This window comes from Saccopteryx leptura, chromosome 2 (genome assembly GCF_036850995.1).
Source record: "Saccopteryx leptura isolate mSacLep1 chromosome 2, mSacLep1_pri_phased_curated, whole genome shotgun sequence".
Lineage (NCBI taxonomy): Eukaryota > Metazoa > Chordata > Mammalia > Chiroptera > Emballonuridae > Saccopteryx > Saccopteryx leptura.
In genome coordinates this window covers 104,378,777-104,392,172 of record NC_089504.1, presented here as the reverse complement: position 1 = coordinate 104,392,172, position 13,396 = coordinate 104,378,777, and the positions used below count along the sequence as shown (strand labels likewise).

Sequence of the window (13,396 nt, the reverse complement as noted above, 5' to 3'; positions counted from 1 at the left end):
AGGAGGATTGTGTCCTTTTAAGAAGGAAACATAATCAAGGGGAAGTTAGAAAGGGGTTGTCGGTACGTGCATGAAATCCCATTTCTGGTTTTACCTAGGGAGTCAAACATGCGTATGTACAGAGTAGCCCATTGAATTGAACCAGCTTTTATTGAATTTCCAGTGATGCATACATAAATTTTAATATTAGCTAATGTATGTTAGGAATGTCTCGGCTTCTTCATGTTAGCTTTTCCAATAGTGCCTTTATATTTAGATCTTTTTTTTCTTTTTTAAGATGTATATGCTAAACATCACTTAGCATGGAGCAAAGAAAGAAAATGCCAGTGAACGCCTTCCTGATGTTTCCTGGGCATTACCAGATGGGCCGGCGCTGGAACTGGTCCCCAGGGGGAGGGAGCGCAGCATCCTGTTTCCACTCTGGGTGTGTGCTGGGTTGGGCATCACCTGCACATTTCATTTCTGTTCATTTCCTGCTAGGGATTTAATTTGGACGCGGAAATCTGCTGGACAAATGTGTGTCGTGTTAAATAAGCTTTGAAGACTATGCCTTAAACTTCCTTGAAAGCAGGAGTCAGCCAGCATGCTTTGTTCTTCATGGTCCTCTGTTCCTCTGGGCGCACAACTCGAGGGGCACCGTATTCATACATTTCAGTGTGAATGGCTCCCCTCGGGGGGGGGGGTATAACATGACATCGCTGGTAACTGAGAAAGTGCTATGTTCATAGTGGTATGTTATAGCTAGAATGACTCGATCATTCATTGTCCAAGCTAGAATATTTTTGAGAGTGAAAGGGGACATTATTTATAACCACATCAGAATGACAGACATGAACTTGTATTTTCCTGGGAAAAGGACACTTGAGGTTCTCCTACTTTTAGCATTCAATATACCACCTGGTTGCTTATTTAATTAGGTCTAATAAATAGTTCTGTTTAAAATATTTCTGTTTTACAGCAAGGCAGTGAAACAAAAGGAATCAAAGTGAAATATACTAATACTGAGTTCTTTCTGTACTGTGTGTTTTCTAAAAGAAATCTTCAGAGGATGCATATATTTTTGTTTTGTTTTTTGGCCATATTTACAAAGGATTCAGAATGTTCCTCTCGGATGTACCCAAGTCCAAGTTCCTTCAGCTGCTAAACTGTTAATCTTATATTGAATCCTACTGAGGATATTTCAATAAAATGTTCTGGAGAGTACTATGTAAAATGTCTTTTTTAGGTTTTTTAAATCTGATGTTGACTTGCTCACAAACTGCCAGTTGCAAATTTTCATATACAGTACATCTCATCCCCAAGGCCTCTCCTTGGATTTGCATCTCTACAAATTGCATCCATTCCCACTCCCCAGCTGAATGTTTCGCTCCGTGCATATCTCTTCACCATCTCTTAAATCAGTGGTCTCCAACCTTTTTTGGGCCACGGACCGATTTAATGTCAGAAAATATTTTCACGGACCGGCCTTTAGGGTGGGACGGATAAATGTATCACGTGACCGAGACAAGCATCAAGAGTGAGTCTTAGACGGATGTAACAGAGGGAATCTGGTCATTTTTTAAAAATAAAACATCATTCAGACTTAAATATAAATAAAAGGGAAATAATGTAAGTTATTTATTCTTTCTCTGTGGACCGGTACCAAATGGCCCACGGACTGGTACCGGTCCGCAGCCCAGGGGTTGGGGACCACTCTCTTAAATTATCGATGCTCTTAATGTTTCCATTACTTTTCATTGGAAACACTTGGCTATTTCCTTCCTTTCTTCCTCTCTAAATACTTCTCCTTTCTTACAAAATTTATAGCAAGGCCCATTTTTTTCTGGGGAGTGTACTGTGTTAAGGGAAAGTGCAGTGATAATGAGTTACAAGAAATGTCCCAGGTCCATAAGTCGGAAGAATTGTGTAAACTGGGACTCAATTTTACTTTCAGTAAATTGGGTATAACAGAAATCACTTCTTCACCTAGAAACCAGGATTCAATTTGGTAATACATGGAAATTATTTTATAATTTATAAAATAATATATATATATATAAATCTTTATTATTATTTCAGTCTCTTGCTTTTGGTTACATTTTTGTTTGTTATCTCCTTCTTATTTTATATACAGTATAGTCATACCACAATATTCTACATAGCTTGAGAGCAAAGACGATACCTTAAAACGTTTCATTATCCTTCAGCCATTTCTTAGAGAGCGGTGATGGGTACATTATTAAATGTTGAGCCTTCTAGGTCTATCCAAAATTTATCTTGAGCTTCTTCCTTCTGAAGAAGTTTGAAATAAGACTAGCTAAGTACTAGACTGGAGAGTTCCCTTCGTTGTGGTTGTCAGCCAATTAGGAATTCTTGCACAACCTGACATTTTAAGGCTGAGTAGCTCTCTGATCAAATAGTGTGACTGAGAAGGACATTTCAGACAGAACATCTGTGAGCAAAGACAAAGAAACCTAACCTCGTGGCAAGGGAGAAAGTGCTAGGAAATTTGAAATGGTTACAGAGCTGAATGATGAAGTTGGTAGTGATAAGAGCTGAGGTGGGAATCTTTGGCAAAGGCCAGCCACTGATGGGCTTACTGTAACCTTGCCAACGGTGAGATACTGGAGGATTTTGGCACAAGATGTTAAATATCAAATAGGATCCATTAAGTACATTATTCTCATGCAGTCACTCATGACACATAGCACATAAGAACGTTTCATATAAGCCTTTCATATGTAACGCATATTTGTTATAATTTAGAAAATTGATATTCAAGGCACAGCTGGCATTAGAAAACCTACCAGCACATGCTTTTAATTAATTTCTGTTATTCAGAAAGCATATACTAGCAGGTAGAGGTTGTACTATGATCAAGAAAATAAAGATGTGATCATAGATGGAATCTTGTAGCAATATCACTTAAGCAGAGCAGTTAAACAAAACAGTCATGTTATGATGTTATACGTCATAATTCTACCATGAATGGGGTCTCATTGATTAGATTTCTGCTTCAACAGTAAGGGTTGTTCCTTTAAAGATGGAGGTTGTAGACTATTTTCTGTACCATTTATTTGTAAATATTTAATTACAGGAGATGTTATTTTTACTAATTATCCACTCAGTCTTTTCTGTTTGCCTCTTAGCATATCCATGCCCACTTTAGATTGTTAATGAGTTGAGCAAGGCGCAATACGGTAGACCATTGAATGGTGCAGGCAGGAGCCCCTTGCAATTGAAAATCTGCTTATACCTTTTGATTCCCGGGAAAGTTACCTAATAGCCTATTGTTGACAGGAAGGTGCATTGGTAACATAAACAGTTGATTAGCACATATGTTATATGTATTATAGACTGAATTCTTAACAATAATGTAAATTAGAAAAAAAGAAAATGTTAAAATGATAAGAAAGAGAAAATACATTCATAGTATTTATTGAAAAAAAAACCACTTATAAGTGGACCGACACAATTCAAACCTATGTTGTTCAAGGGTCAGCTGTATAAGCATTTTGCTAGTATCTGCTTTTTAAACTTTTATGTTAAGTATTTCATGCAAAACTGCTACTTGTGTGCCTTGATAATCCTATAGTGAATGAGACTCTCATTTTTATCAATCAAATGAGTATAACTGACTATTCTCACACCTAAGAATAATAGTGTTCTCTGGCTTCAAAGAGCAGTGAGGTACTTCATTTCTTTTTTCCCTTTTATGAGAAATAGGGGGTCGGTGGCTTTGAGATAATTTCCCTTAAATATCACACTCAAAGCTACTTTTATGACAGCAATCACCACCTCTTTTATTGAATGTTTGTATTATGCAGATATCATGATATCATGAAATACAGGTTGTAAATCCCAAGTACTGTACTGACTGATACCTTGTGATATGCATATATAAAGAGCCTTATTAGTATTATAGAAGAGAAGTTCGCAGAGTTAGTTCTCACACTCCTTCGCTATCAAATGGAATGACTCTGAAAGATTAGGAAAGGTGCTTTGAAAAAGTCTCTTAGAAATATGAATAAAAATGTGTTGTTTCCTCCATGATAAATTTGAACTAATATTTTCAGTTTTGTGGCACAGAAGCATTTGTGTTCTCAGAGGTAACTCTTAAAGAATGAATAGCATATAAAATGTACTTACATATTTAAATGTTCTATCTTGATTTTTAAATATTGATTTCTCAATGTATTTATATAAGAAGGTTTTTTGTTTTGTTTTTTCTTAAAGTAGACTTAATAGGCTTTCTGTTTGCAAACATTTGCTTCTCTTAATTGCTGTGGTGCTGGAGGAAAAGTTTCTTCATAGGGTTTTATGTCTCTCATCTGTGGGCAGATTTCTGTTTTAGAAAGTAGGGCTTGAGTAATGAATGTTAGATTTTATTTTGAGTTTGATGAACTTTTTTTTTTTGAATTAAACTTGGAAAAAATTTGTCTTTGCTATTATAAATATTTTCTGACCTTAAATAACTTGATTGCTGATACAAGGTCTCTTGTCATTCAGAGAAGCTGAAAAATTTCCCAAGTTGGAGGATATGGACAAAAGCAGGATTAAAAAACAAAATAGAAAGACCTCCACTGAAATCAAAACAGGGCAGGGGATTATGGTGATGATCAGATCAAAGGTAGTAGGGTTTCAAATGCTGAAAATCTATCTCTCTAACTTGTCCAGATCAGACTTCTGCGATCTTGCGGTAATTTGCAGAAGGAAAGGCTTTTATTGCTAGAATGGAAAAACTAACAGCCCTATACTACATTTTGAGAAAGGAGTCCTTTGTCACATTTGAATAGAGTGTGTGGAATTTGTTCTTTATCATTTTTTTTTTCCAACAGAGGGGAAAAAAAATTAAATTGGCAGTTGGTTGTACAGATTTTCTCTTTGTGATGGGAGCACTGGGCTGTTGTGGGAGCTAAACCACTGCCCATCTGAACAGACACTGATTGTATTCTGTCATTCTTCTTGGTTGCCACTGCGATGTTCTTAGCTGCCTTTTATTTGTTGTTTCTACAGGACAGAAGTGAGTCCTAATTAGGAATCACACTGCACTGAAGAAGCGGGCCATTTGGTTTTCAGATTTTGTTTTTGTTCCCTCTTGATTCTTTTTAGGAGAGGAATGTGAAGGGTTGGAGGTTTCAGTGCTGCTGCTCATCCCCTACATGCCTGGCCTGCTTCCCTGATCTGCGTGGGTATCTTGGGCATTGTCCTGTGGGACTGGGTAGCTTGACCTCCTCTTTAGTTTAGTGACCCTCATCATCTTGCTGTTCGTTCCTGGGGCCTGTTTAATGCTAATTAGGCCTTCAACCAGTTGCTGTTTCCAATTGTATGCTTTAGAAGGCAGGGCCCTCTCCAAAGACCACATTGGTGGTCTTAAACAACGAGTATAAGATCCCCCCACCCCATACCGCCCCCATTCCCAGAGAAGAGAAACCTCTTAACGTTTCTATTTATGTAGAACTATGTAGCAATCACATCATTAACATAAATAAATAGTGAAGAGCTGAATTTTTTACTTTATGATGACTGGATGTTCCTTAGGCCCTAACTTCTTTAATTCTGAATTCTGGGACCCTAAAAAATTGGTCACCTCAGTTCCCCACATTAACATTGTGAAATGGGATCATTGTATAACCGTATAGTACAAGGGCTGAAAACGAGAGGGCAGGTTAAATGACCCCAAGTTCAGGAAATATTTACAATGTTGTTATCTACTGTTTGATGGAAGGAATTCAACACAAAGAAAAAAATTTGTGGATCTTGTGCATGATGTTGGTTTGAACTTGGAAAATAGAGCCCCCAGAATTTGTTACTGGCTTTGATACACATTGCATCTGCATGTCAGCTGCAAGTTCTGTGGGCCCACCTGGTGCTTGGCTGATGGAAGGAAGGATCAGGAATGCCTTACAGACTGCTGTGACATTTTGACATTCCTACTTTATGGAAGCAGTGACTGAAGCCATTGCAAGTCAAAGACCTCACCAGGGATCACTTTGGAGAGCCAGTTACAAGGCCACTTTTTGAAACATAATCTCTGAGATCAGTGTTTGGCACAGTCAGTAAACCAGTCTGTGAAAAGAGGACAATGTAAAGAAATCTGTGTCTTGTGGACATTGATGTTCTCTCCCCTTTCAAGACTACGTGCAATGTGGATGGCTGTTAAGCAGTAGGATGCACAATAACTTTGAGTTACTTTTAAGTAGCTTCTTTATTCCTAATTTTGATAGTTTGACATATTTATTGCAATGAAATTAAAAAAAATATTGAATGTTCCTTTTTGCACAGAAGAGTATGTGGAGTTTATGGGGGGAAATTCTTTCATTTATTCTTTCATGGGCATAATAAATCTCATGTTGAAAGGCTACTTGGTTTGATAAACTTGTTTTTGTAATTTCTTTTACAATGGGAGTAGGGTACATCAGAAGTTTTGATTGGAAATGCTTCAATTAAGGGCAAATGACCTTGGATGCTAAATGGATTTGAATATCATCCTGAATTTGGGAGAAAATTAATAGGTAATAAAAAATAAGTAAGGCAGGTCATTTAAATAGAAGTCCTTAGAACAATTCATGGCATTAAAAGATAAACCTGTGGGATCTTGATAACATTATACGAAGTAAAATAAGTAAATCAGAAAAAACAGAAACTGCATTATTCCATACGTAGGTGGGACATAAAAGTGAGACTAAGAGACATTGATAAGAGTGTGGTGGTTACGGGGGGGGGGGGGGGGGAGAGGAGAGAGGGAGAGGGAAAGGGGGAGGGGTGGGGCACAAAGAAAACTAGATAGAAGGTGACAGAGGACAATCTGACTTTGGGTGATGGGTATGCAACATAATTGAATGACAAGATAACCTGGATATGTTATCTTTGAATATATGTATCCTGATTTATTGATGTCGCCCCATTAAAAAAATAAAATTATTAAAATAAATAAATAAAAAAGTCATTGCTTAAACAAACAAACAAACAAAAAAGATAAACCTATTTTCTTATTGTGGAGCAGGTTTTCAGTTTTTCAGTAATTTTTGGTAGCTTTAAAGATCCTTCCCTGCTTCTTGTCCTTCAACTTTGTCTTCCTTTCAAACACAAACAAGAGGGGACTGAATGAGACAGATCTTCTCTTTCCATGGCATTGACCTGAAACTAAGGTGTTGAATAGAAATGTATCCCACCTGTGGAATTCTGAGTGTGCATTTTTCTTTATGAGGTCCTTGATTTTTCTCTCTACCTAAGTTGTCATTCTTGTGAGAGAATTACACGATGTTTAACCTGGCTGGACGAATGGTGATGTTGTGAAAATCTAGGAGGGAAGAGTTTGCTCCCAAACTGTCATTTCACAAAGAGCATATCTTGTTGGTTTTCTCCACCACCCGAGGGATCCTCAAGGGGGGTGATTGTTATCTCAAGGATACAAACCTGCAACAGATGAAGTCAAGCCCTGGAGGAGCAGGCTGGGAAAGAGGCCTAGAGCAGCAGTCAGTGTCAGTGTTCTTCTCCAATTCTTGGTGTTCTTTTTATTTATTTTATTATTGAGAGGTGGGGAGGCTGAGACATAGACTACCTCATGTGCCCTGATAGGATCTATCCGGCAAGCCCGCCACAGGGTGATGCCCTGCCCATCTGGGGCTGCTGCTCCATTGCTCAACAACCAAACTTTTTTAGTGCTTGAGGTGAGGCCATGGCGCCATCCTCAGCTCCCAGGGCCAACTTGCTTGAACCATTTGAACCATGGCTGCAGGAAGAGGAGGAGGAGGAGAAGGAGGAGGAGGAGAGAGAGAGAGAGAGAGAGAGAGAGAGAGAGATGGAGAGAGAAGGGAGAAGGGTGGAGAAGCAGATGGTCGCTTCTCCTATGTGCCCTGATGGGAATCGAACCCAGGACTTCCACACGCCCGGGCCAACATTCTACCGCTGAGCCAACTGGCCAGGGCCACTTGGTGTTCTTAGTTGTTAAAAAATTCTATTGCATCTCCATCTACCTGCTATGTCATAGGGTTGTGCTAAGTCAAAATACAGTGATGTTTGTACAAGTACTCTGCAAGTTTCAGAATGGAATGCACAAGGGTGATGAGAATTCTGATGATAACCATATTTGACATTACAGATAGTGCTCGACTTACGACCACGATGGGTTTTGACAGACCAGTCGTAACACAATTTGGTCGTAAGTTGAGTAGGCTATATGTACAGTACTGTGAAATGATGTTATAAAAATCTTTAAGTCATATTTTATCATCATTTTCTTTCATTATTGTTTTATATCATAATTTTTTTGTTCATTTTATGCCATTTGTATCATCTCTACACCATTTTGTTTCTTATTTTTACATTCGTCAGGTTTAAGTAAACCATTGCATTACCAGTACAACTGGTTTACTATTTGCAAAGACAATTTCCTCTTGGTAGACATCTTGGGAGGGGTTTGATGAAAAATATCCAAGACACAAAACACAAATTGTTGTACCGAGTCTGGGATAACAGTTGAAATGGTGCACGCGGAGATGGTAGTGCTGCCAGAAGCTGGTTCGCACTGTCGTACACCCAGCTGGGCAACGCTTACGCTGCCGGACACAGAGCAGTTGTGGCTAGCAATTGTGGTCGTAAAGTCGAGTGGTCATAAGTTGCATAGGCTGTAAGTTGATCAATATTTGTAATTACTCTTGGCACACATTAATAGGTGGAGTAGTCTTCCTGTACACTAAATTTTTTTTAAACTAATTTGTTGTATCATTTCAAAAAACTTGGGAACACATTTTCACTATAAATATTTTAAATATATATTACATATATGTTATACTGTAGTAATATATTTTGTGAATTACAAGTCTAAAAAAATCAAAACCAAAATAGAAGATACAGATTGAAGCTTCATATTTCTCTTATCCCCAGTTGGTTGTCTTGTAGCATCTCTCCTCCTACAGAGTCTGAACCTCCCCTGCCCCAGCATTGGCTCGGGCTTGTGTCCGGAGAAGATGTGCTGTGCTGTAGGTAACCTGTATATTTAGACAGTGGAAATGGTACATGAAACTGGCACAGTATGTTATTGGTATGTGTATGCTGTAGGTGGAGTTGAATGTTAGGTCTGTTGTAACTGCTATGCTCCTGTGGCTGATCTCCATTGGTGTTCCCTTCTACCCTGTCAGGCATTAGTAGAGGGCCACAATTTCATCCTGTGCCGAGTCTCGCGCACTATGACCAGTGGCGTGGCTGAAGTGGTGGACATTAGAAGAAAGCAACACTCTAGACTTCCGAGGCCACCTCCCTTCTTCTGCCCGCTACAGGTGAGGGCTAACGTCCTTTGAACTTTCATCTGGAAGGAAGTTCGAACGTCGTTAGCAAATGTGGGGTTAGCATTTTGCCAAGGTAATTCCATGCTTCATTGTTTAGTTTTTGCTTTTTAATTTTCCTGGGAAATATTCAGCTGGAATTAATAGCATATTAATTTCCTTAGTGAAGAACTTCAGCCTTATTACAGAATTCTGCCCTGGAGCTGTGTGTGTGTGTGTGTGTGTGTGTGTGTGTGTGTGTTCCAGTCACTGTGGATTTTTCTGCAAGTAGCCTAGGTTATAATTTTTTTATTTTGTTTATTTCAGTTTTTTATTTGGGAATGATACAAGTGAATAATGGAAGGCTGTTAACCTGTCACAGAAGGGAGGAGATTTGCCATACGTTTTGTGGTGTTTATTTTCCTTAAGGATACAGTGATGTAGGATTCATCAAGATTTCCAGTCCGTTTTTCTTTGTAGGCTTTACTTGGGGTTGGAAGCTATGGGGAATTTCTTGAGCACCAACACATTAGGGAAGATGTTCAAGGACAAACTCCATTTTGCTTTGATTTTTGTCGGAATTGGCAATGCTTCAGAGAAAGAATTTCCTTGTCTTGTGCTTGAGCATGAGCATGAGCCCTCTTGTTCTGTCTCTTGGTATCAGCTATATTAATGTGTCCTTCAAAACAAAACAGAGAACAAAACAAACCAGAGTTTGTACTTCCTGTACTGGGGTGTGAGAATTTAACCATCTCTTTTCTTTGTATTATGATGGTATTATTTGATTTACCAAGAGAGTGGCAGTAAAACTCGTTGTTTTCAAATAGGAAAATACATTTTGTAAAAATACACCTTTTGGCTCAGAGTTTTCTTTCCCTTTGCCCCCCATGATTGAGTTGTATGAAAAATATTGTGAATTGAAGGAACCTTTTTAATATTTTAAAATGTTACTATGTATGCCTGACCAGGTGGTGGCTCAGTGGATAGAGTATGGCCTGGGATGCTGAGGTTCCAGATTCAAAACCTGGAGGTTGCCGGTTGAGTGTGGGCTCACTTGCTTGAGTGTGGGGTCACCGGCTTAAGCACGGGGTCGCCAGATTGAGTGTGGGATCATAGACATGACCCCACGGTCACAGGCTTGAGCCCAAAGGTCGCAGGCTTGAAGCCAGTGGTTGCTGGCTTGAACCCAATGTTGCTGGCTTGAGCAAGGGGTCACTGGCTCTGCTGGAGCTCCCCCTGTCCCCATCAAAGCACATAGGAGAAACAATCAGTGAAGAACTAAAGTGCCGCAGATATGAGTTGATGCTTCTCATCTCTTTCCCTGTCTGTTCCTTTCTCTTTTTTGCTTAAAAAAAAGTAAAATATTGCACTTATATTTGATTAATCTTGCTATTAAAATTATAATTTGTTTTTATCAATATTGTTTCCTATATGGTTTGTCCACTGATGAACTTTTTGAGTCCAGTTATTACTTTTGCCAATACATAAAAAACTATAGAAAACTTCTTATTAGTTATTTTTTTGATGGATAGAATTGCCATAGAGACTGTTCCCTCTCTCTACCTCTGTTACCCTCTCACCGTTTTCAGACTGGGGAGTTGGTTTTGAGATGCAGAATTTAAATGTTATGAGCCTGACCAGGCAGTGGCGCAGTGGTTAGAACATTGGACTGGGATGCGGAGGACCCAGGTTCGAGACCCCCAAGGTTGCCAGCTTGAGTGCGGGCTCATTTGGTTTGAGCAAAGCTCACCAGCTTGGACCCAAGGTCGCTTGCTTGAACAAGGGGTTACTCGATCTGCTGAAGGCCCGCGGTCAAGGCACATATGAGAAAGCAATCAATGAACAACTGAGGTGTTGCAATGAAAAACTCATGATTGATGCTTCTCATCTCTCCGTTCCTGACTGTCTGTCCTTATCTTTCCCTCTCTCTGACTCTCTCTCTGTCTCTGTAAAAAAAAAAAAAAAAAAAAAAAAAAAAAAAAAGAATGTAAATGTTTAAGATATATACTGCTCACAAAAATTAGGGGATATTTAAAAATGAATATAAAGCGATAAAATATCCCCTAATTTTTGTGAGCAGTATACTTCTAGTTGTTTATATTCTATGTATCCACACATGTATATATGCACATCTGTATTGAGTATATATGTTTGTGTGTTTGTATCTACACACATGTATAAATTGATGTTAGTCTGTCTAGCTATTTAAACATACTTTAAACAGATTTCACTAGATAAGGTAGCAACAAAAGATGTTTATTATCATATTTATTTTAATATCTCAGATGCCCTAAAGAAAATAATGACATAGAAGAAAAAAAAACATGACAGTTTCTCACCGTCAAAGCTGATTTGTAGACTTAAAGCTTGGTTCTCTTAGTTACTTTAGGATTCCCTAGCCTTCATGATTCTAGAGACCAGGACTCAGAGCGACCCCTGATCCTTGAAGGATATGGTACATTACTGCAGACATTTGTTAAATATCTGTAGGAGGAAAACCCGGGGTAGGAGTTTATGTGTATGTTCCAATTTAAGATTTGAACAAATAGAGTTGTCTCTCAGCATCCTTGGGGATTGGTCCAGGACTCCACCCCATACCAAATACCAGAGGTGCTCAGTCACTTATATATACATAAAATGGTATAGTATTTGTTTGCAATTAACCTACACACAGCCAGTCTATGCTTTAAATCATTTTTGAATTAGTTATACCTAATACAATGTAAATGGTATGTAAGTAGTTACACTGTATTGTTTAGGGGACAATGATGACAAAAAAGGTCTGTGCATGTTCAGTACAGATGCAACCAGTAATGTGTGGTATACCTCAGCAACAATGAGACTTATCTTCCCCAAGTATTTGCAATATGGGGTCGGTTGAATCCACAGATACAGAAGGCTTTCTGCATTAAATTCTGAGTGAGGCATGTCTGCTTCCTACATATATCCAATTCATTGCATCCTTTCTGATTTTCAAGTTTCTTCCCAAGTTTTGGGTCACTGCAGTGACTATTGTCTTTAAGGTGTTTTTAATTTTTTTTTTTTTTTGCCCGTCAAGTACAGAAAGTTAAGCTGCTCTGATTGTTGTATTGTTAATATCTTTTTCTTTTCCCGATTGACTTCCATGTCCTGTTGACTGAGGTTTTGGTGATTTTTGTTGTTGTTATTGTTGTTATGAAGCAATAGACCAGATCATCCTGTATGTATCTATCTACATGTGTGCAAAATGTTAGAAAAAATACAAAGAAACATCTTTCACCCTTCCTTTTTGAAAGGAATTACAGTCTACTTTATAAATTGTGACATACACACATGGAAAGGTAATTATCGTCTCCCCTGCCCCCCCCCCCCCCACCAGTTTAAATAACAGTGTAAGCTATAATGGAAAGGTGTCACAAAGTGTGGTACATTATATATTGCCCAATAAATTGTGTGGCTCTCACAGTGCAGAAGTGGGAATTATTTTTTCAGGTTTCCCCTCCCCCCAATCATTTTATTCATGTTTACACAGATATCATTGGTTCTGAATTAATTTCCTCCAATTTGTACTCAGATTTATTTTTACCAACTGGTATTTGGGGTAGGAAACTAGATCTTCCGTTAAGTTTGGAGACAAGCAATGAGCACTTGCTATTATTTTGATGTAATGCTGATGACTTGGTGTTGAAATGGTGCCTTTGCAGACTCTCATTTACTGGGAATTCCTTGGTTAGAACACTGCTTGCTATATCTCTTCCCTTTGTTTCCTGCCCTGGGGAGGCCTGGCATCTTTGGATAAAATGCCTCAAGCCCCTCCCTCAGTCTCTGCGAGTACCTTGGAAAGGAATCTTGTTGGGGATTATTTTTTTTTTCCTAAAGACATTTTTACTCTTTAGTTATGCTGTAGTTGATTTATGTAATGGCATTTAAAAATGAATTCCTCATGCATACCTATTTTCTTATTATAAGTTGGAAAAAATGAAAAGTGCTTAATTTGTTTTATTTGTCTTGATCACGCTGTGGAAGCCTGTATAACAATACAGTTTGCGTTCAGCCCTGACACTATTTTGTTTGCTCAATGAGTTTCATTAGTCTGTTTTTTTCTAGCATGTTATGTTCTGCTTGAGACGTGGGGTTGTACATTTTAATTATCATTCCCAACGGAGACCGGT

General features: G+C 38.5%; 1 protein-coding gene across 2 annotated transcripts in view; it reads left to right on the top strand.

The window, feature by feature from the left end:
- Window positions 1–13,396, top strand: part of TMTC2 (transmembrane O-mannosyltransferase targeting cadherins 2) — a 423,501-nt gene that overhangs the window by 80,269 nt on the left and 329,836 nt on the right. Inside the window, exon 1 of one of the 2 annotated variants that reach the window (XM_066368464.1) lies at window positions 9,187–9,260. The exons of the other annotated variant lie outside the window; for it this stretch is intronic. The gene's annotated coding sequence lies outside the window, so the exon portion shown is untranslated. Of the gene's footprint in view, window positions 1–9,186; window positions 9,261–13,396 lie in introns of those variants that run through there. 2 annotated transcript variants of the gene reach the window in all.